Source organism: Bidens hawaiensis, unplaced genomic scaffold, assembly GCF_021521415.1.
Source record: "Bidens hawaiensis isolate Kalapana, Puna unplaced genomic scaffold, B.hawaiensis_p1.1 tig00001032_1, whole genome shotgun sequence".
Lineage (NCBI taxonomy): Eukaryota > Viridiplantae > Streptophyta > Magnoliopsida > Asterales > Asteraceae > Bidens > Bidens hawaiensis.
Window position 1 is genome coordinate 3,314,862 of NW_027491060.1, and position 9,918 is coordinate 3,324,779.

A 9,918-nucleotide genomic window follows, 5' to 3' on the forward strand; every position below is an offset into this window, starting at 1 on the left:
TAGCCTTGTAAAATAGGATTGGACCTTAATCATCTCATAACTATTGGGCTCAAAACTTTTTTTAACTTATATTATCCATTACTCATTAGAGCATACGGGTCTTTTTTATTTCAGCTTGACCAAGTTATTTAAATCCTCTAAGACGACCCTAGGTATATTAGTTAAAAAAATAAAATAAAAAAGTAAAATTCAATAATATACATAATAACATGTCTTATGGATTCATAAGATATTAAAAATAATAAATAAAATTTATAATTCTTAACTATCTAAAAACCTCATTTAATACATCATTCTAAGTTATATTTGTGACTTTGTTAGTAATTCTATAAATGATAATAATATTAGTTGATTACTCTGGGTGAATGACATATGAAACGATAACTTTGTTTTAATAATATAGATAAATTAGATTGATCTCTAACTAATTACAAGTGTATCATTATTATTCTAATACGTTGATTACACATGATAAACAATGATCTAGCTCATTGTTTATCACATGTAAGAATTGGATTAGAATAATTGTCTACAGATTAGAACAATCTTTATCTACATTGTTTATCTAGTATGCCTATAAATTGTCATCTACATTGATGGAAAAGAAAAAGAAAAAATTGTATAAAATACAAAAAGTTTAAAGAATAGTTTTCATATTCTATATTGATGAGGGAAAAGTGATGTTAAAGAATGAATGGCGGTGTCAAACAATTTCGTGCATATGTTTAAATAGACTTCTCAACCCAAACTTTGGTTAAAAATAGCTAATTTATATTTATAAAAAAAGAAAAGAAAAATAAACCCTTACAATTTAGTGCATGTTTGGAATTGAGTTTGAAAAATGCTTATTGGTTTATTGGTGTTTTCAAAAAGCCAATAGGTTAAAATGTGTTTGACAATCACAAATATATTTTTTATTTTAGCTTTTCGTAAGGGTTAAAAAACAGTTTTTCAAAAGTCTAAAATCTGGCTTTTCAAAATGGTTTCTTTGAAAAAGCCAATAAACATTTTTCAAACTCAATGCCAATTCACAAAAAAATGGGTTCAGTAATTTTTTTGTTCGGATACTTGATATTTTTCAATCGAATTTATTTTTAATTATCGTCATGTCATAGGTGAGACTTGAATCCAATACCTCTTAAACCTTTCTAAATTCCATCTCAAGGTGTATAAAGGTTTCCCTTTGCCTGACCTCATTAGTCCCTTATATGTACAGTGCTAAAAATAAAAAATTCACATGATACTGATAATTAAATAAAAATAATTTGTAATGATTAAAAGTAGCCTAGAATAGAGAGAAATATAAAAAGTGCATGGTAAGAGAATGATTGTTCATGGATTGTATGTGTTGCTGAAATGATACGATTAGGATACGACTGAAGTTGCTACCATGAGTGTTTATGGCAAAGTAGCACTGTACTAATATGAAAGTAATAAAACAAAGAAATTGGTTTATACGGAAAAAATAAAGTAGGAAAAGAAAGTAATTTGAAATACAATAATGATGGACCAGGTCATAAGCCTTGGGCTAGGTCAAGACTAAACAACCGGTTTAATGGTAGGCCTCCTCTCCTGATGACACCTTCGATGGCATATCGACACATGTCGCTAAGAGCCCTCACATAACCCTTAACCAAAAAACCCGATGTTAGATTCATGAAAATCTACGTATCACTTTTTATCTCATTTCTCTGTTTCTTTTCACGTTCGTTATTACAAGAGGATACAACCATATAAACCGACACCGTAAATTGAGGCGGTTACACCTTTCTCCATATTAGTACCCCATATTGGCCAACTTTGGACCCCGTAAACCACCAATGACGACTTATTTAATATTAGATGAACCAAAAACATCTTCGTTTGACCTTCTACTAACAATGTGGTGTACCAATATTTGTCCCTACATCATTTATATACATTTGGGTTACAAATATATAAAAATAAATGAAGAAGATGAGCAGTGTCGTTATAAGTTAAATAGTAAATAACTGTTATACAACCAAGGATTGATCTAATGTATAATTAGGGGATCCCTCATCTATTAGAGCATTTACGATGTAGTCCTCATTTCCATTCATATATTAATAGAACTAAAATACAAGTCTGTCCTTTACGTTTTTTTAAAACACTCACATTATGTGACTCATCATATATATTCATAATTAGTTAAATAATACATTTTTCACTCACAACCTCATCTCCATTCATATAATTGAGATACTGTGTTCTTCATGTTTGTTCATTTTTTTAAAACACTCACATCTGCTTCCCCGTATATATTCATAATCGGTTAAATAATACAGGTTTCATTCACAATCACTCCAAAATATGGGATAAATGAGTAGTGAACTTTTAAATATGGGGTTTTACTTAATTTAGTTTACCTGGTGTGAGATATGAAGACGAAGACTACAATGAGTGAACGCAAACAAAATCTAACATTTTTTCAAATAATTTAGATATAACGAAGAGGAAATCCACTCGGAGTGCTCACATTCATATTGGTTCTCACCATTTACATCAACAACAATGTTTAGGTTATCAATATACACTCCATGGAAAAGCCATCAACACTTTAGACACTGATTTGCAATTTTGCATGGTTGTTAAGATGAACACAATCAGTTAAGAATAAAAAAAAGCATTGTAAAGTCACATTTATGCACTTGAATTGTTAATTTGGTAAAAAAAAATGGTAAAGAAAAATATTGAACCAAAATATAGGAATAAATGTTTAGCTATTTGACAAATTTACGAACCCAAATATAGTTATATATTTTTGTAAAAATTCTTCATTACGTTATAAAACTCAAAATATTACTCGTTTTTATAACAAATAAAAATACACGAACCATACATTTTTTTTTCTTAAATCCAAAATGTTTAGTTACATCCTCCATAGCTTTACTTAAAATTAAGCTTTTAAATTAGAGGGACGAGTGTTTGATTTTATGCTCAATAATTGATAATCTTCCCCAATTAGAGATCTTGACCATCCATAATGATTTTATATATATTTTTAAATTTAAAATAGCCAAATGAGGTAATATTCAATAGTAATATTATAATACAGGATAGTATCATTATAGAATAAGTAATAAAAATTGGTCCTAGGGGGATGCATCATGCATGTGTTGTTGGCAAGCATGTATGGCCTCTTTCCCTATCAAACCATCAATGCAACAACTCACCTCAAGATTCACTTGTTTTCTAGTATTCACAACCATAAAAATTATAATTCATGTTCACCAACTCATCTTCACAATTGCATGTGTTTACCAATTCTGACATATTTTCCTTAATGTATATGGGAATTAATTATATTAGTCCTGTTATTTTTTTCCTCTAATTCCAGATTTGCCCATAGCCCCATACGCTGGAGGTTGAAAGCACATTCGAAGATTTGCCAGCAACCACACACTTTAAAACTGTATGGATAAATAAACGAAAGGGCACCACTAGAAAATGCAATTAATAGCTTGGTGTCGTTCTGGTCTTTATGCTTTTATAATTATATTGAGGACTTGGGTTAATGCATATAATGATGGCAAAAGTAAGGGTCCGTTTGTATTTTAAAATTATTTCTCATTTCTCTCTTTATTATTATTATTATTATTAAAGGGCAATTTCATATATACACTTACAAATATTAAAAATATTATATATTCCCATACAAAACTTAAAATATCATGTATGCCATTGCAAAGTTATTAATATATCGTATATATCCAATTCATTAAAAAAATTTTAAAAATGATCATATTACTCTAGTTTGATTAGATGCAATTAAAGGTTTATGATGTAGGCTATTCAATTCGATAAATTTTCGAATAGTTTGCAATTTGAAGAAGTGACGAGAGACTATTTGGCTGTCGTTAAAGGTGAGGAAAGTCGCATAAAATTAAAATAATAACATATGGTATAAACAAATTATGTAATTGGAATGGATAGAATGGTCTATTCGTTAAAAACGAGCATATATGAAAGTTAATAATTTTTTTTGAAAAATATCAATAAAATGATCATTTATTATATTATTATTCATGAATAGAGGTATATATGATACTTTAACTGTTTTATGAGAACATATATGATATTTTAGTTATTTTGTAAGGGCATGTATGATATTTCAAGTTTTGCTTGGGCGTATATGATATTTATGTTGTTTGTAAGGGCATATATGAAATTAATCCTATTAAAAATGGTGTGAATGGGACAGGTTTAGAGTAATTAACATTAATTTAGGTTAGGAGCTGAGTTGGCTCACTCGACATGCTTGATTCTGAAACGGAAGTTGCGCTCTGATATATATCCAAACCGAGTTAACAGAGGCTCAGTGAAATAACCTTTTCTTTAATTTCAATTGCTTTTTTAATTTTTATGTATATTAGTACAGGCTTCAAATAAAGTTAGTAATAATATCAATATTTTGTAGTCTGGTAGAGTACAAATATGTTTTTCATTCAAATGAGCCAACAAATGATATGATTTTAACTCATATACTCGTCTTAAATGCTTCTAACAAGTCAAAATCAGCTCAAGTTGGATTATGTATTGAGCTATTACTCAACGCGTTACGAATTGCATGGTAGTTGAACAACTTGTTCACATAAAAGCTATCTCAAAACCACGCATGAGTTTCACCGTTTAAGGTGTGTGACAATGTGACATGCGGGCAAAACAAAACAGCTTACTATATATCAAAGTATACGTACGTTCTGATAAATCTGAATAATATAATTTTGCAAGGTGTCAAATTGTTAATTCATGAGTCATGACTATTATGAGTATTATCAAACGGATATGGTGCTATAGAAAGAAGAGGGTTTATTGATACCTTTAAACTTCTAAACTTAAAAGTATCATATTATACATGCACTTAAACCATTATTTTTTTGGTTTTATTATAACATATAATTTTGTTTTTATAACATATGTTGTTTTAAAATAAATTAGAATGAGACAAGTGTATATATTCCATTCATGTATAAATTTTATTTTTTGAACGAGACTTCATAAAATATTTAGCTTATGTATTTTAACCTTACACGTGAGCACTTACATATTATATTGGACCAGTTCAGTTAAATATAACCCTGTAGCTAGTAGATATTGATGATGAGGGCTCACGGTAGACACTAACGTCTTGTTTTTGAGTTTTTAATCAAGAAAATAAAAGGAAAGGAGAGGGAAGGATAAGAAAGGGAAGGAAAGAGAAGGATTTTTTTTTATTTAGGTGTGTTCTTGAGTTGGAAGGAAATTAGAGGAAAGGAAAGGATAACTATGTTAAAAAATAGTTATCCTTAGTAATCATCCCATTTTTTGAAGAATAACTTATTGAGAAAAAACATCAATTTAATCCCTTCTAACTCCTCATACTCATTTCCTTTTCATCATAAAAAAAACTTAAATACACCTATTATTTAACTATCCTTAATTATCATTTTCTTTTCTTTATTTAAAAAAACTTAAGAACAGGACGTAAGTTTGAATCATTCTTACATATGCAACTTTGGATAAAAAGAAAAGAAGACTACAGGATTGGCTTTGAATAATCCCATTCAATTATTTTTTGACTTTAAACCCTAGAAAAAGTAGCTTTACATTATAATATCTTTACAATAACTATATTCAAATATATTTTGAAAGTTAGTAGCTTTTTTTTTGTAAGTAGTATTAATAACTTGCTTGGCATGGGATGGTTATGTGTTGTCAAAATTTAACTTCCTAAGGTATTGTGTGACTGACACCGTGCCACACCTTATTTTTCGGTATAAGTTGCAATTAAAATCTTAGATTTTTTTTTCTCGGAAAGTTTCGTTCCAAAGATGATATTTGGGGCTTTAAATATACATAAATGATTTATATGGTAGCTTTTCAAACGTACAAAACGTATTTTAAATGTAAAAGGTGTTTTGCAGCTTTTGCTTATAAGAGTAAGTATGAGCTGATCTAATGGTAAAAGGCCATTCTCAACTGGCTCAATCCAGCTGTACATAACTCTTAAACGTCTTCAAATTATCTCCAGTTCTAGAAAATGTCCATTGTTCCAGAGAATGTCCACTGGTGGTAAAACCCGAACGCCCTCTGAATCAAACTGGAGATCACACAGATCTCAGTCTTCCTTCATTGAGCCACTCATATCCCTCAAAGTTGAGTGGAGATCGAACTTGAATCTCTATTAAAAAAACACATGGTTTCTATCACTATACTACATTGATCTCTTAACTAGTCATGAAAAAAAGTGGTATTTTATTAAAAATAAAAAATGGTTATGATTAACCTGTTTTAAATCGGTTCGAAGCTCAATACTCAAAACCAATTAGAAACTGCCGTTAGAATCCATCGAGAGTACCGGTTTTTCTGCTAGCAGTTAATAATCGAAATCGATTTCGGTTAATAATTGGTTCCGAAACCGTTTTTTGGGCACGACGACCTTGTGTTGAGCTATTAAGAGGTTTGACCAATTAAAAGGTAGCCTCTAAATTAATCAACATGCTATTAAAACAACCAATTAAGTAGCTCAATGAACTATTAAGATGTGTCTTTACGTAAACCAAACACACTCTACTTCTAACGTTTCAGATTTAGTCTCTTAATGGATAACAAAGAGGTTACCAAACAACCCCTAAGAGTTTATTAGTGAACTTTTCCTTACAAGGCAATTAAACTAGGAGGTTTGACTGCGCGATGCAACAAAAATATATATTACCTTATCACACAATTCAAATGATGTATAAATGGAAAATAGTTCATTGAAGCAAGGAAGATATCAATAAACAAAATATGAGTAAAAAAAATCGAATACCGAACCAATTATGGTGGTACTGCACCAATTCGAAATTGGTAGTGAAAAAGATACAGAGGAATGTCAAAACCGACTAATACCAACACCGACAACTATAAATATAAAACATATTGAAAAAAAACTAAAATCGGTTTGGTACAAGTGTTGTTAAGTCAGTACAATACTAGTACCAAATATATCAAAATTGAAAATTAATAAAAACTCAAACGAATACCGAACAACTGATGACAATACGTTGTTGGTTCAAAATTAACAGTGAAACACATCAAAGTTACTAATTTAACCACGTCAAGGTTACTCATTTAACTGTGTGAAAGGCGTTTACGATAGTAGAAAATATTTTATTAATACAACTTTGGTAGCCTCTTAATGGTCATTAAGAGACTACCTTTTAATGGTTCATAACTTATTAATGATTAAGAGATAGTCTTAAGTCTGAATGGTTACGAGGTAACCGTTAAGAGATATCATCTTAACTATTCAGACTTAAGATTACTTTTTAAGCATTAAAATAAAAGACTACTAAACAGCCTCTTAGAAAAATATGTATTTGAAGGTTCACAAAAGAAAAGTTAATAATATAATTTTGTATATAGAATGTTTAAAAATGTTAATTAACAAAAGTCATGAAAGAATCAAATTAAACATTAATAAATATTGTTAGAAAATTTTGTAGAGAAATCAAATTATTATATAATAAATAAAGTAATATCACAAAATAAAAATAAATAACACGTGCCTACGTGTGAAATGTATAGAAAATGTTAGAAAATCAAAATCATGGACTACTTCGGAGTCCGGATTAGTTGACTAGTGACGACCAGAAGTTGTATTATTCAGTCCGTGAATATGTGACAGAAGCATGACTGCTTTTTCAACGAAGAGCTTGTTATGTGTCTAGAGGCTTACCTCAATTACTACAATAAATAAATTACTCAATTAAATATCTATTAATTAAGCCCTTTTAGAGTCGTATAAAGAATCATATTAAAAACACGTGATTCGAATATTATTACTTGAAAATACCTAAATAGTATCCATACGAAGATAGGTCGAAGATGAACAATCATCTCCAAGTTTTAGGCTGTTTAAAAAGCTCGTGGTTCATGCCTCACTTTATAAAATGCAAAAAATACTCACTTGAAATCGGCTTATTTATGAATGACTAGAGCTGATTAAGTATGCTCAGTTTATAAATGAGTTGTCGAGCCAGGTGAATTGGTTCATTTATTCGATCGTTTAATATACGTCCAAATTTTAGCGTTTATAAGTTATAACCTAATGTTATTTTAATAATAAAACATATGATACGGATTATGAGCCTCAAATATTTAAATAATATTTAAATTTATATTTAGTTTAAACAAGTTTGTTCAACGAGTTATGAGCTTCCTCAATCTCAAAATATCAGCTCGTCAAGATAAACGAGCTAAGCCAAGCTAGATCGTTTAACTTCAAGACCGAGCTTAAACTAAAGTCGATTCGATCAGTTTACATCCCTACCAAATTTACCTTATTTATCTTCTTTTTCTAGAATTTTGGTTAAGTTTTAATATAGTTTTATTCCATTGATTTAGTCTAGAACCAAAACCTGCCAAAACAATAAAAATAAAAATTGATTTTTAGTCGTTAGTAATGCTAATTTTCTTATTATTAGTATATATTGATCATAAAACGTGTGACATATATTTTCTGGAATTTATTTTTTGGCAGCATCATAGTATATATTTCTCGGTACCATCCTTCACTTTGCTCATATTGTTTTTTGGCAGCATCATATATATTCTTTTTGAACGGTTGTTCGTATTAATTAAGACAATGTGTTTCTCATATTTTTTTCATTTTCCTGCATAAACAAAATTTATGCAATTGTAAACAATCAATTTGTTGTTTGCAGGGTGTTTGGATCTAAAGCGACCCAAAACTTTTTCTAGCGGATTTTTTATGAATATGTGTGATGATTCAGATCGCTCTTTCTATATTATCACTATTTTAGGAAAAAAAATAGTATTAGATACTAGATAACATGGTACCTCAAAATCATTTAAATTTGATATATGATATTCGGGTCTACACCCTTAAATAAAAAGCACATGAAGAGTTTGATTTAAATAAAGTTTTAATTATCACTTAAAAATATTCTTTCTAATCAGAGTTGTGTTCATGAATAATTGGAACAAAACTTTTGTTATATTATGAGTATAATTGTATGTATAAAAAGGAACATATTTCAGTTTCATATAAAGGTGAAACTAAAAATGTATACTGAGTGAAAAAATAAACATGAAAGAGAAAATACCTGTTTGTTTAAAGAAATGGCTGGTTTTGTAAGTTGGTATTTAATTAGTAGACATTGGTGATTCACATTTCATAATAACACTCATCTTTAGCCATGATATGTATGTGATAGGAAATACATGTTAAGAAGCTTCTTCTCGTATGACTCGAGAAAAAATGAGTACAAGTTTTGTCTATGGACAAGATTAGAATCGCTCGTATCATGAAAGCAATACTAAAACTAAAGCACTTGTTTTACCTTATTATACAACACACGCCAACCAAGCAAGTAATATTGTGGTGTGTTAATATTGTGTCACTCCCAACGTGTACATGCTTGCTTACGCTAACGTTGAGCAATGACGCCTTTACACCACATGCTTTTCATTCAAAGACATTGTCTGGAAATAATAATACTAGGTACTGATATAGGTGTTCAACGAATCAAATACTCGAATTACTTGAATCAAATTGTTCAGTTATTCAAATTTTGAAGTTGGATTCGAATTTGACTCGATTACTTAACTCGGTTCGAATTGAATATTGAGTTTTTTGAGCCCGATTCGGACACTGAACACCTGATTTGTATCGTCCTCCCATTACCAAATTCCCTACCCGATGAGCCTACTTGAATGGCTGGTGGTAGTGTATCCACGGACCCAATTCAACTCAAGAGAATACCCTGGGTATCCTTATTCTTTATTTTATTTTATTTTATTTTTTACCATCGTTAGGAACTACTCGGATATTTTCCTAATATCCGAGTGAGACTTTCTAAGACGGGATGTCAACCGTCCATATTAATTTTGACGCTTCAGACCTGCAACATC